This window comes from Erythrolamprus reginae, chromosome 3 (genome assembly GCF_031021105.1).
Source record: "Erythrolamprus reginae isolate rEryReg1 chromosome 3, rEryReg1.hap1, whole genome shotgun sequence".
NCBI lineage: Eukaryota > Metazoa > Chordata > Lepidosauria > Squamata > Dipsadidae > Erythrolamprus > Erythrolamprus reginae.
In genome coordinates this window covers 206,071,342-206,086,872 of record NC_091952.1, presented here as the reverse complement: position 1 = coordinate 206,086,872, position 15,531 = coordinate 206,071,342, and the positions used below count along the sequence as shown (strand labels likewise).

The 15,531-nt window shown below is 39.8% G+C and overlaps 1 long non-coding RNA gene across 1 annotated transcript in view; it reads left to right on the top strand.

Annotated features, from left to right (window-relative positions):
• LOC139164942 (uncharacterized) overlaps window positions 1-14,502 on the top strand; it is a 30,315-nt gene extending 15,813 nt beyond the window's left edge. The window contains exons 2-3 of the long non-coding RNA XR_011558716.1: window positions 12,938-13,054; window positions 13,556-14,502. This is a non-coding gene — a long non-coding RNA (uncharacterized lncRNA). The remainder of the gene's footprint in view (window positions 1-12,937; window positions 13,055-13,555) is intronic.
• Window positions 14,503-15,531: the final 1,029 nt, after the last annotated feature.

The window sequence follows — 15,531 nt, the reverse complement described above, 5'->3', positions numbered from 1 at the left end:
AGCTTCTTGGATGAGAAGTGAAGGATGAACTTCTTAGATGAGCTGAAGAAACTTCTTGGACGAGAAGCAAAGAAAAACACAGAAAGTCTGGTTTGTCAAGTCAAGAGCCTATTGAAAAAGCTTTGGGACCAGCATGGTTTCTGAGAGAAGAAAACCTAAGAGTTAGAAAATCGGTTTTCAGCCAAAAATTAATTTAAACACATTTAAAAGACAAGGACCTACAAGAAACAAGTGATATATAAACATTTGTATACACACACACACATACACATCACCCTATCTCCTGGGTTTGCTTTTTGTTATATTGAATGGCAAGATTAGAAGAAAATGTCTTTTAGGTTAAACAAATACAAAGACACTCTTATGATGAGTATCATTCTCAAAAATGCCTTGCAATTCCTTAAAACATTCTTTCCCTTGCTCCTCTCAAAAATGCTTTTATTTTTCTCTCTTATGCTGAGGATGCTTGAGATTTTTTTACTGATTTTTTTTGTGGTTCTTTTTTTTATTGAGGTGGTCAAGGACACTTCTTCTGATATTGTTTTCAGTTACATTTTTTCCCATCACTCCAAAGTCCTTTCTGGATTTATGAGAGCTTCCCTTGTGACTTTATTCAAACATGGATGACCAAGAAAGCTGCAGACTGCAAGTGAGGTGACTGGAGTGCTAAAGATTGAATATTCATGCACACACCCTGGCTACCAAAATTCTATTTTGAATGAAAATTCAAAGGCAATTAATCTTTCATCTATGTAAATGAGAACTGGAGAAGAAAAAAGAAGCAGGGAATGGTTTGAATCTTTCTGTTCAAGTTTGTTTTTTATATGGTTGTTTGTTTATTTGTTTGTTTATTTGTTTATCTGTTTATCTGTTTATCTATTTATCTATTTATCTATCTATCTATCTATCTATCTATCTATCTATCTATCTATCTATCTATCTATCTTTCTATCGATCGATTGATTTGATTTGTATGCCATCTCTCTCCGTAGACTCGGGGCGGCTAACAACAATAATAAAACAGCATATGACAAATCTAATATTTAAAATAACTAAAAACCCTAAAAACCAAACATACACACAAACATACCATGCATAAATTGTATAGGCCTGGGGGGAAAGGAATACAGTGATCCCTCGATTTTCGCGATCTCGATTATCGCGAAACGCTATACCACGGTTTTTCAAAAAATATTAATTAAAAAATACTCCACGGTTTTTTTGCTATACCGCGGTTTTTCCCACCCGATGACGTCACTCTCTTCCTTCCTTTCTCATCTTTCTCTCTCTCTTTCTCTATCTTGCTTCTTCCTCTCTCACACTCTCTTCCTCCCTCTCTCATCTCTTTCTTTCCTTCTCTCTCTTTATCTCTCCCCCTCTTGCTCTCGAGCGGCGGGCGGCGGGCGGGCGGACGAGCGGCGGGCGGGCAGCAGCGAGGAGCCGAAGATCGGGGTTTCCCCTTTGCGTGGGCGGTGGGGAAGACCCAGGGAAGGTTTCTTCAGCCGCCCAGCAGCTGATCTGCTCGGCAGCGCTGCTGCAGGAGGACCCGTGTCCGAAAGCCGGTGAGAGGGGTGGATCGGGCGGGCGGGCGAGCGGCGGGCGGGCGGTAGCGGCGAGGGCACCGGATGCGCTGGGGGGGCGGGGGCAGCCGACATTCAAAGCAATCTTTGTCGGCTTCCGCACTTTCATCGCTCCCCGGCTCCACCATCTGCGCATGCGCGGCCATGGAAAAAGGGCACGCATGCGCAGATGGTGTTTTTACTTCCGCACCACTATACTGCGGAAAATCGATTATCACGAGAGGTCTTGGAACGTAACCCTCGCGATAATAGAGGGATCACTGTATCTCAATTTCCCCATGCCTGATGACAGAGGTGGGTTATAAGGAGCTTACAAAAGGCAAAGAGGGTGGGGCTAATTCTGATCTTTGGGGGGAGCTGCTTCCAGAGGGTCAGGGCCACCACAGAGAAGGCTCTTCCCCTGGGTGCCACAAAACAACATTGTTTAGTCGACGGGACCCGCAGAAGGCCAACTCTGTGGGACCTAACTGGTCGCTGAGATTCGTGTGGCAGAAGGCGGTCCTGGAGATATTCTGGTCCGATGCCATGAAGGGCTTTATAGGTCATAACCAACACTTTGAATGGTGGCCGGAAACTGATCGGCAACCAATGCAGACTGCGGAGTGTTGGTGTAACATGGGCATACTTAGGAAGTCCATGATTGCTCTCGCAGCTACATTCTGCACGATCTGAAGTTTCTGAACAATTTTCAAAGGTAGCCCCATGTAGAGAGAGTTACAGTAGTCGAGGCTCGAGGTGATGAGGGCATGAGTGACTGTGAGCAGTGACTCCCGGTCCAAATAGGGCCACAACCTGTGCATCAGGCAAACCTGGGCAAATGCCCTCCTCGCCACAGCTGAAAGGTGTTTCTGTAATGTGAGCTGTGGATCAAGGAGGATGCCCAAGTTGCGGACCCTCTCTGAGGGGGTCAATGATCCCCCCCAGGGTGATGGATGGATAGATGGAATTGTCTCTGGGAGGCAAAACCCACAGCCACTCCATCTTATCAGGGTTGAGTTTGAGTCTGTTGACACCCATCCAGACCCCAACAGCCTCCAGGCACTGGCACATCACATCTACTACTTCGTTGACTGGACATGGGGTGGAGATGTACAACTGGGTATCATCTGCGTACTGATGATACCTCATCCCTCATCCCTTGGATGATCTCACCCAGAGGTTTCATGTAGATGTTAAATAGCAGGTGGGAGAGGACCGACCCCTGAGGCACCCTACAAGGGAGAAGCCTAGAGGTCGACCTCTGACCCCCCACTAACACTGACTGCGACCGACCGGAGAGGTAGGAGGAGAACCACTGGAGAACAGTGCCTCCCACTCCCAACCCCTCCAGCCGGCGCAGAAGGATACCATGGTCGATGGTATCGAAAACTGCTAAGAGGTCAAGAAGCACCAGGACAGAGGAAAACCCCTGTCCCGGGTCCACCAGAGATCATTCATCAATGCGACCAAAGCAGTTTCCACGCTGTAGCCAGGCCTGAATCCTGACTGGTTAAGAAGGTAGCGGGTCAACCTAAACAGAGCGGCCAGGTGGGATTCTGCTGATGCAATCAAGGTGGCATGATACGCGCATCTTGCCGCCTTGAGCGCCATTTTGTAAGTCTTAATATGAGCTCTTACAAGTGTTCGATCGGATTTGGACTTACTCTTCCTCCATCGCTTCTCTAGACGTCTCTTCTGGCAGTTCAACTCCCGGAGCTCCTCGTTAAACCATAGAGCTCTACGGGGTCTAGTGCCATGGAGAAGTCGCAACGGCACAATCCAGTCAAGAGCCTCCGCTTCAGCCTTGTTCCAGGCCTCAGGAAGAGACTCTGCCAAACTGTGGACGAGTGCATCTGGGTCCATCAGGCATTTGGGGTAGAACCACCTAGTCGGTCCCGCCTCCTGCAGGGAAGGCTTGGAGCCAGGAGGTCAAGTCGCAATAGAAAATGGTCTGACCATGACAAAGGCAACACTTCTAAGCCCTTTAGTCTCAGATCATTACTCAATTGCTCAGAGAGGAATACCATGTCGGGTGCATGCCCCTCCTCATGAGTTGGACCCTGTACTACTTGAGTCAGGTCCATGGCTGTCATGGTGGCCATGAACTTCTGCGCTAGCCCAGAGGTTTCACTGAGCGATGGTAGGTTATAGTCCCCCAAGACAAGAAGTCTGGGGAACTCCACCGCCAGCCCGGCTACCTCCTCGAGCAGCACAGGCAGGGCTGTTGACATGCAGCTGGAAGGCAGGTACGTGAGTAACAAGCCCACCTGAACCCCTAAGTCCAACTTCACTAGGAGGGACCCACAACCCGCAATCTCTGGAGCAATGAGTCTACGCAGGCAAAGGCTCTCCCTGGCTATAATAGCCACTCCTCCCCCCTTCCCTGGGGTCGAGGCTGATGCCATATCTGAAACCCGGCTGGGCAAATTTCAGAGAGAGGAACTCCTCCCTCTGGGCCCAGCCAGGTCGGCCTCCTCATCCAGGATTAAATCCTGGATGAGGAGAGCTTTATTATACTCTTCATTCTGCACAGTAAATGTCTTTTAATAACCTTAATTTGCTTGTGAAAGAATATCTCCTATTGCTCGAATGTGAGCTTGAGTTGTGTGCCAGGGGAAAAGCTGTTTCCTTCCCCTCCTGGGAGTCAAAATAATATAACAGGCATTAATGGTAAATTAAACTTTATTAAAAAAATCTTTTTTAAAAAAAGGGACGTGAAACTTCCCGTTCCATTTTAACAAGGCTCCTGTGAAAACAATCACCGTTGGAGAAAATAATCCTACAGTTCCACTAAAATCACAGACAGAATTTTAAAAATAATCTCCCAGTAAGATTGAAGCAATTCACATAAGAGAGCTGAGTGACTGTGCAAGGTTTAAAAACCTGCTCTTGTTTGGAAATATTCCAATGTAATGAGATTCTGCACTGCACAGAAACAAACAAACAAAAAACCTAAGTAAATCACTAACCATGTGCAGAGAACATGAAAATGAGAGACAATAATATCAGGTTCAAAAACTTCAGGGAACATCAGGGCATTTAACTATCAGATGTATACCCATGAAAAAATGCATAAATCCCAACAGATAATTTTAGCTGAACCTGTTTACTTTTGCACAAACAACAGCTCCTTGAATTAGATGTTCCTTCTTCATTCAATGTTATCTTGGTTTGCTGTTAGCTTTTAAATTGTATTCAAGTTTACTTTAAGATTCAGGGGAACTAATAAAGCCCCACTCATCTTTAGCATCACCTTCCAGCACTGTCTTATGTTTTCCTTCCCAGAATTTTTTTTTAATCATTTGGCTCCCAGTAGGCTTGGATTTTAAAATTACATTATCATATTTTGGCTGAAAATCTGGATGACTATTGCATGGCAGTAAAGAGATAATACTCTCACAAGTCTACTGCCATGTAGTGGTTATCCAGATTTTGCAATCTAGCAAACAATAACTAATAACTCTAGCAAAGCAGAGCTGGGGTGGCGCAGCAGGTAGAGTGCTGTACTGCAGGCCACTGAAGCTGACTTGTAAATCTGAAGGTCAGCGGTTCAAATCTCATGACCGGCTCAAGGTTGACTCAGCCTTCCATCCTTCCGAGGTGGGTAAAATGAGGATCCGGATTGTGGGGGCAATAGCCTAGCTCTGTTAAAAAAGTGCTATTGCTAACATGTTGTAAGTCGCCCTGAGTCTAAGGAGAAGGGTGGCATAAAAATCAAATAAATAACAAATAAATAACTAAATAACTAAATAACTAAATAACTAAATAACTAAATAACTAAATAACTAAATAACTAAATAACTAAATAACTAAATAACTAAATAACTAAATAACTAAATAACTAAATAACTAAATAACTAAATAACTAAATAACTAAATAACTAAATAACTAAATAACCAAATAACCAAATAACCAAATAACTAAATAACTAAATAACTAAATAAACTAACAAACCAACCAACCAACCAACCAATCAATCAATACTAAGAGAGTCAAAAGAAAAGGTGGCCAAGCAGAGGATGGAGACCAGCAGAGGATGGAGGCGAAAGCAGGGAAACTTTTTAAGAACAGTCAAATATAATGACTGTTTGAAGAGAGTTAAAATGCTTCAGCAGAATTTTGTCTCTAGAGACTTTTTCACATCCTACAACTTTAATATTATAAAGACTACATCTACCCTGAACTCACACACCTAGTCTATTTTCTAGATCTGCTGCATGTGGCCTTTGCTACAAATAATTGACAAAGGAATGCTCGCAGACCCAAAGCCTCAAAGCTTATCAAGTATTAACTTAGAGTAAGAACCACTTTAATAAATCACTATAGGCAGGCCGATTCACAGAGGTCACCATCTGCTTATTAAAGCTTTGCTTTAATCTCTGGGCAATGGAAGAATTTGTACTGCCTGCTTTTTTTCCCATTTTAGAAATCGTCTCCTTCTCCCTTTCTTTTAGAAACTATGAAGTACGGAAGAACTGAGGTAATTTGGTGAAAGTATGTTTTATGTCCTTATTAATATCTTCAGCCAGGCAAGACAGCCCCCATCCGGTGCTAATGACAGCAACAGCCATTTGAAGATGGGTTAATGTATGAAGAAAATGACAATGCTACAAATGTTATTCTAGGAACTTAATAATGGGAATTGAACGCAGAAAGTGACAGGCTTAAGAACATATAAATCCAACTGTACCCACCAATTCCTTTACCTTGGGGACTATTTCAAAAATAGCTTACGAGTCACTGCGCCAGTTGCAGCTATGAGAAAAATAATATTTCCTGGCAGACGTTTGAGGAAATAATAATCTAGATGCTTCTGTTGGGAGAATAGGAACAAAATTATCTGCAGTGTTTCCTGCCTTTTATGAACCAGTGAAACAGTCAATGCAGAACTTGCAGCAAGATTTTCTTTATGTGGTCACTTTATATTATGCCAACCTTTAATTTTAACAGTGCTTCAGTATCCTGCCACACTTAAAGGTACATCAAATAACCTATGAATCTGGGAGGGAAAGTAGAATAGAATAGAATGGAATAGAATATAATTCTTTACTGGCCAAGTGTGATTGGACACAAAAGGAATTTGTCTTTGGTGTATATGTTCTCATCATACATAAAAGAAAATATACTTTTGTCAAGAATCATAAGGTACAACACTTAATGATTGTCATAAGGGTCAAATAAGCAATGAGGAAACAATCAATATTAATAAAAGTTTTAAGGATACAAGCAGCAAATTACAGTCATACAGTCATAAGTGGGAGGAAATGGGTGATAGGAATAATTATGATTATGATACAAACTCTGCTCTTTTTATACTGCATTGTGACACTACATGTAAATAAAAGTAGCAATAGCACTTAGACCTATATACCGATTCACAGTGCTTTACAACCTTTCTAAGTGATTTACAAAGTCAGCACATTGCCCCCAACAATCTGGGTCCTGATTTTACTGATCTCAGAAGGATGGAAGGTTTAATCAACCTCGAGCAGATGAGATTCAAACTGCCGAACTGCTGGCAAACAGCATGATGTGATGCAGTGGTGAAATCCATTTTTTTAAACCACCGGTTCTGTGGGCATGGCTTGGTGGGCATGGTGTGGCTTGGTTGGTATACTGCAAAATCCCAATTCCCTCCCTACTTCTGGGGGAAAATCTCCATTCCCACCCCACTCTGGGGCCAGTCAGAAGTGGTATTTGCTGGTTCTCTGAACTATTCAAGATTTCCACTACCCCTTCTCTGAAATGCACAAAGTTTCTGCTACCGGTTCTCTTTTTTTAAAAAAAAAATATTTTTATTGGTTTTGCACATTGAAATTAACATAAAACGAACATAAAATGGTGCACAGTGCATGTGCCCACCACCCGACTGACAAACCCACCACCATCAATTCTTTTATTTCCTTAGCTCTACTTTGCATTTGTTTACTATTGAAAGAGTGATTGGAGTTTATTACTACCGGTTCTCCAGAACCTGTTAAAACCTGCTGGGTTTCACCCCTGATGTGATATGTCTATAGCTACAAAGGTTAGAATCATGCAAACCATAGGAGGTCCTATGACACTCCATGGAACTGAAGTTTTTCAAGAAGCGGATTAGGAAGAGTATTGATGCATTTGAACTTTGATGTTGGAAATAAGTCTCCTGAAAACAGCCAAGGAAACATCAAACAGATCATCAATCAACCCAGAGTTCTCACTTGAGATACAAATAACTAGGTTCAAATTATCTTACTGTGAACATAATATGCAAAGACATTGGAAAAGATGGATGGCTTTGGATATAGTGGTGGTAACTGCACTATTGGAAGAGCTGAAAAACTAGATTAGGGACAGAACATAATGGAAGAAATATATCTATGTAGTCACTTGGAGTTGATAATGACTTGATAGCACATAATCAACAATAAATCAATCTTTCCTTTCAGACTTTCTTTTTATGTTTACAAGTAAAATTCTAATATTGTTCTAATTGTTCATGATTATTTCTCTGTAACAAAAATGGGTTCTATTGATCTTTTGCTAAAAAATTGACAAATTTCAAAATATGTTATTCTTTAAATTATTATTATAAAATTTAGCCAGCTATGTAATATTAATTTTTTCTTCTTACAGAATTCAAGCTGGTATACCTGACAGTGTTTTGAAAGATAAAGTAATATATTTACAAGTACATTCAGAGCTGGCCTCTACTATTGGGTGGATTTGCCAGGATGTTAGAATCAGAAATTAGGGACATATTTTGTACAAAGCATTTCATATTCATTTATTTACTCATTAAATCAAACACTGGATATGAATCAATGAATACCACCTAAAGGCTGCTGTATAGATTTTGTAGAAATCTTCCAAATCAATATAAAACATTGATCCAGTATAATGAATCCTGTCCTAAATCCAGCAAATTTATATGCAAAATTTAATTCTTCAGAAGACAGAAGACTTTACATTTATTTTGCAACCAGTACAGTGGTGGGATTCAAATTTTTTATTACTGGTTCTGTGAGCATGGATTGTTGGGTGTAGCTTGGTGGTCATGTGACTGGGTAGTCATGGCTGGGTGGTCTTGTGAGTTGGTAGGCATGGCCAACTCCACATCACTGATGTTGAGGGGCAGCTTGCCCCACCTCGCTTGCCTGGCCTCCTGAGCTCTTCTGGTCTTTGTCTATTAAATTGTATACTACTACAATGTGGTTGATTATCTAATGCCTGCCTGTACTTCTGTATTCAGAACTCCCACAGATTCTTAGTTCTATTATTCTCCACAATCTTCTGTGGAAACTCCTTGATGGCCGGCTGGACAATTCTTGGAATTAATATCCATACTTCTTTCAGATGAGAGATATGATCTACCCCTTGGGTTCTATCCCAGTGTGGTAAATCCCTGCTTCTATGGATGTGGTGCTTAGTGCCTATTCTTGTGCTGTTGTGATCAGTGATCAGTGTTGCCTTTTACATACACACCACTTCAGGAATAATTATAAAAATTATGATTTCTCCTTCATTTCTTTACTAGTAGTAGAAACAAAATAAGCAACCATAAATGTCACCTAAAGTTTAGGGGTGGTTCTAACTTACCTCACTGCAGGTTCGCTTCTTCCCATACCACTTGGCATGTCTTGTGGATGTATGCCCATGTATGCACAGTGACAAAAAAATCCAACACTCCCCAAAAAGCCAAAACCAAGATGGTGATGCCTATGCCATGCTGGAAACTTGGCTTCTGTTAATGTGCAGAAAAAAAACCTGGAAAATAATGCGGGGGGAAAAAATAAAAAAATAATTAAGAAAAGATGGTGGCTTTCATGGACCGGCACTAACCAAGCTGGGCCTGTGATGTCATTGTGACATCACCAGTGGTTTGCTATCAGTTTGAGCGAATCAGTCTGAACCGGGAGAAAGTTGGAACCCTATAAAGTTGGATACTGATGCATATTTATTGTGGTGAATGCTTTTGCAAAACAGTGGCTAGGAAGACTTACCACAGATAAGTTTACAAAGCACCTATTTCAAATAACATTGTTTATTCTTACTTTCCCTCTTGTAAAATGCCGCTGCATTTTAGGTTCAAATGCAAAAATATATATTTTGGAGAGCACAGAGAAAGGAATGCTGCATCTGTTTGCAATTCTTTAAGGCAGCTGTATTTTTCCTCCTGGGATTATGCAGCTTCCTGGGATTATGCAGCTGCCTTTCTTCCCCAGAAAAGGCCATATTTTATTTAAGGAATTGCAGACAAATGCATACCTGTTCACCATAGCAATGCACAGTCCTACACTTATAATTTTTCTGCTTTTTCAAGACAGTTTAAATAGCTTGGTATTTACTTTTCCTAATCATTGTCATAGCTCTTTTGCATTGCAAATGCCAGAATCATGGATATAACATCCATAGAAATAACTTGCTGTTGCTTCTTTCCAAAGAAAGGCAAGTTGCCTTACCAGCAATTAAGAACTTAAAAGAGAAAAATAATTCCCTAGTTGCTATGCTTTTGATACTGGGTCTCATGTTGTGAAGTTACTTGCTGCTTGCTGGCAGATTTTGAGTAACACAGACTCTATGTAATATAGCAAGTTCTGTTTAATGTAGTGACAGCAAAGAAGCTAAGTAATAAAGTATTGGCAGCATGGCAACAAAATGTGCAGTAAATGAGAAGTGCTAATTTAGTACAAAATTGATGTTAATGAGCAGCCTATAAGATAAAGTGATGATAGGATGACTGTTTTTATCTAGTTTTTTAAAAATAGCAAAGGTATTTAGAGTTTGCTAAAATCATAATATTGCAACAAAGTATTATTATAAATGATTATTTTATCCCACTCCTGCACTCATGATGGGTTTGGTACAGATGTTAAAGCTAAAGAAAAATATAAGATGATAGTGGCCACTTTTATGAAACAGATAGTTATAATGTAGAAATGGGAATGTTAAAGGTATGACTTGTAATACTTTTATGTTTCATGCACCTATTTAAAGATAAAAGCTTCATCACTTAAAATGAATCTCAATTCCATTCCTAAACATATCCATTTTCTTTTAGCATCAATAAGCAATAGCATATTTCTAGCATCTTAAACCTAAAAGTTGAAGCAAGAATCTGTATAGCATCTCTAAATATGTGGTTAAAGCTTAATTTTTCCCCACAAGGTCTTGCTCCATTAATCCTTCACAATGAATTTTCCTCCTCATGGATTAAGGCCATCGAGTTAAATCTTCACAAATTAGGCTTCTCACGAGCTTCAATACTCGAGATGAACTATGATCTAGCAAGACAAACCTTGCGATAAAGGGTGGAGGACATCGAGAGGCAGGAGGACTTAAATAAAGCTCTGCTGTTTCTGGCCCCAAATGCCACTAGATATGTTGTGGCTCCTGCCAGATATTTAGACAGCTGGAATCAGCAAGCCACCGAAAGGCATTTGCTCTTATAAGGTGCCATGCGCTTCCATCTGCCATTTTGTACGGCAAGTACAAAAGAATACCATCCACTGAAAGATTTTTCCCTTGTGGCTCAGGAGAGGTGGAGACTGAGGGACACATGCTCTGGAGATGCTCCTTTTATACAGACATTAGGAAAAAACATATTTTACCACTAATTGCAAGGTATCCTGGCCACTCAGACATTACCTATGTCCAATGGCTGCTTAAAGATGAACAGGCCATAATTACAGCACAGATGGCCAGATTCTGCGCAGCAGCAGTGGGGATTCGATGCAAATGTGTGCCTTCATCATAGCGAGATATGTACATCTCTTGTATATTTACAATGGGTCAATTTTGGTTGCTCAGCCAAAAGTCATGAATTGTGTAAGTCATTTGTCTGCAGATGTCCAAGATCCTCAACACCTAGCATGTCTTTGTTGACTTGGGTGATGACCAACTTTGGATGGTCAACGTACTGTTGTAAGTCAAGGATTACATTTATCACCCAAGAATCTGCTACTAGGATCAAAGAGATACTAAAATGTCTAGATTCTAAGAATCTGAAATAGTTCTTGGATGTTCTGTTTTTCTGGTTTATTCTTGTTTTTTTTAAAATAATAATAATAATAATAATAATAATAATAATTATTATTATTATTATATTGATGGTCTTTGACTGTAATAAAGGTCTATTATTATAAACCTTGTGAATTAAGAGATGTCTTTTTTGCTGAGCTTTTAGCACTTTTACTGAAGCCAGAAATTTAGTACATTTTTAAAATAAAAACCTCTCCACCTTGTCATAAAAAGGATCAAAAAGAGGTGTATGGTTCCAAGCTGCTTTCAAGGTATCAATCATGTAAATTGCCGCAAAAATAATGTAGTACTCTCTGCACCTGATAGACAAAAGACAAAAATAAAGATGATTTGATCTCAGCATTTTATCCCATTAGATAGAGACTGGAATGGGACAATTTGCCACAACCAACTCACTGTGGCCAACTCGCCATAGCCAACTTGCTGCAGGACAAGTTGCGGTGGCTCAGTCTGGTTTGTCTCGTTTGCCAACTCTAGAACATGCAACATATAATTGTCCATGTGAGAAGCAATCCGTGTGTAGATCTGAACTGCACAATTCTAAAGATTGGCCTTGAGCTTTGTTGATGGTGATTGCTAATGCCAATCGAATTGATAATTGCAATCTCTTAAATTGAAATGGCATATCCATTGGAATCATAGGAACGCAAGGAATAAGGACATCTTCATCTTTGAAAGGTCCTGTCAAGACGTTTGCATGTTGCATGTTGAATGGCAATTTCAAAGCAGAATGAGCAGTTCTTCCACTTGGTAGCAATGTTGTAGCAATGTTGAATTGCTGCCAGAATCAATCTAATTAGAACAATAGGTCCTTCATTCATGGAAAATGAAAGGATTCACCATACAGCTTCATTACTGCAGTGTTTACCTGTAACAGGTGTGATATCTATATAATAGTAGGTATATAACAACACATGTGTATTTGAATGCAGCATTGTGTCAAAATTTCAAAGCAATCAGTGAAGTTTTAAGCACCTGCATGTTTTTACCTGTCACAGATGTGACATCTATATAATATAATAGTAGGTATATAAAAATACAGGTATATTCAAATGCAATGTTTTGTGAAAATTCCAAAAGCAATCAACGAATAAGGTCCTGTTTTAAGCACCTATATGTTTTATCTGTCACAGGTGTGACATCTTTATAATATAGACATATAAAAACACATACATATTCAAATGCAACATGGTGTCAAAATTTCAAAGCAATCAGTGAAGAACCTTTGGAGATTAAAGATTTTGAACAAACTAATATTTACACTTTTAATATTTACCATGTGCCGTTACATTTCATTCTGTGTCTCCATTTGTGTCCTTTCTTTAATTATTCCATTCCACTGTTTCTTTGATATTAGGGTAACTTTTGTCCTGCATTGAATTGCCTAGTCAAGTTGGCTTTATCAAGTTGTCCCACAGCATACTAGCCACAACAAGTGTGGCCATGACAAGTTGGCAATGACAAATTTGCCATGGTAAGTTGACCATGACATTATTTTAAATTTCAAGAAACCCATCATATAAATTGTATAATAGTAAGTGATGTGTTAGTAATGCAAGGCTGTAAAAGGAAATCTTGGCTGTCATAAATAAACAGTTTTTAATGGAAATTGTATTCATGTAACTATTTTTAAAATTTAATTATAAAATTATCTTGATATGGATATTTATCATTATATTATATTTGTCTTACATATAAATTGGTGGCATAGCATTCAAAATGTAATTGGAGAAATCAAACAATTATATTTAATGTATGAATGCCATTTTGAACCTTGATTATGGCCAGATTCATGTTCACATATCACACAGACAAGTGAGGCACACAAATAAAAACGGAGAAATAATGATATAATTGGATGATCTAATGTGAAAAAGAAGTAAAAATAGCCTTTTGTAAACTGTTCAGCTTTTGCAAACTGAAGATGGTGCTGTTGATTAGCAGACTATAATACAGAATCTTCTATTTTTTCCAGAAAAGAGACCATCAATTTGCTATCACTGCAGTCATTCTTTATTGAACTTAAAAGATGCAACCATCTGGAACTTATTCTAGGATTTGACTTCAGTTACTTTGATGCTCAACAGTGACCCACAGAGAGCTTTAACCATGTTATTCTCCTCTTTTTAATGTGCAAATCATAGAAACAGCCAGCAAAAATAATCAGAACAATGCAGTAGACAGTGTTTTGCTGCAAGAATTAAGTGATATTAAATAAACTGTTTTTAAAAATATTCTCCAAATCATTTCACAAGGCTAGAGGAAATTGCAGCTGAACCACGGGAAGAATCTGTAATGTGAATTTAAGAATACTGAAAGGAACGAATGGCTCCCAGGTGTAGAAATGCCGGGTGGCCTAGTCTATTTGAAGACGTAGAGGGAGGTGGGGAATATATAAGATATTCCAAGGAAACATAACTCTTTGGTCAATTCACACATTACTTAGGGGCCTTTCCCCCCCATTCATGGGAGTTATTTATACCCACACAGGCACACTTTCTGAAATGGTTTTGAGAGATGGTAGAAATTATGTCTAAGTGCCCTGGGTGACTAACTGTAGAATCATGCTGTTGGTCACCAAATAGCTCCCATGAGTGAAAAACTAACCCACAGTAATATGTGAATCAGTCCTTCAACTGAAATGCTATTTTAATATGGTACAGCACTCCCATAAGGAGACATTGAGAATTAAAGCAATGAATATACAGCAAAGCATTGTCTAGTGTTTCTTGTGGACTGGAAGAAAGGGTACCCCAGATACCATAGCAATAACTGAAATACACAAACAACACTGCTAATGTAATAAAAAGCCCCTTTTGTATCTTGAAGATATTCATTCAGGTGGGGGCTACAATCTGATTTTAGATAGGTCTGGACTTTGGTAAACAATAATGACTTAATAAACATTTATGTATGCAGTGATATCTCGTCTTACAAATGCTTCGTCATACAAACTTTTTGAGATACAAACACGGGGTTTAAGATTTTTTTGCCTCTTCTTACAAACTATTTTCGCCTTACAAACCCACCGCCGCCGCTGGGACGCCCCACCTCCGTACTTCCGTTGCCAGCGAAGCACCCATTTTTGCACTGCTGAGATTCCCCTGACGCTCCCCTCCATGGGAAACCCCACCTCCGGACTTCCGTGTTTTTGTGATGCTGCAGGGGAATCCCAGCAGGGGAATTCCAGCAGGGGAATCCCAGCAGCACCAAAACGGGCGCTTCGCTGGCAACGGAAGTACGGAGGTGGGGTTTCCCAGCAAGGGGAGCCTCAGTGAAATCACAGCATCGCAAAAACACAGAGGTCCGGAGGTGGGGTTTCAAGGACTTCGGTGTTTTTGCGATGCTGCGATGCTCTCTTAACCTCCCACAATAGGGCAGAAGATATCGCAGAGGGTGAGCAGATGAAGAAAAACAGATAAATAAATCATCTGTTCTTTCCCTTCTCCTTCCCCACCGCTTCTCAGGATTGGGAAAGGAGCAGCCCTGGATGTCTGCCACCTCTAGCGTGTTAGAAGTAAGTAAGATATGTTGGAACAGCATGTCTTAACATGAGCACCTTTAAATCCAGCTCCTAACATTTTAGAGAAGCTAGAGCAGGCTGTCAAACTCCTGGCCCATGGCTCAGGCCTGGGATTAGGAATGATTGAGTGTATGCATGGTTTTGGGGTTTTTAATGTATTTTATATTTATTTTATTTTATTTTATTTTTTTATTTTGTCCAATACACAATGAGGGTTTTAGTGGGTATATATCTATATACACATAGTAAAATACATGATGAAGGTTATACAGGAGATACTCATAGTAAAATATGTCTAAGAAATAATAGAAAAGAAGATATAGTAATAGAACATATCAATGAAAGAATATAAAAAGAGATATAGGAATAGAAGAAAGGTATAGGAGATATAGGAGAGCAATAGGACAGGGGATGGAAGGCACTCTAGT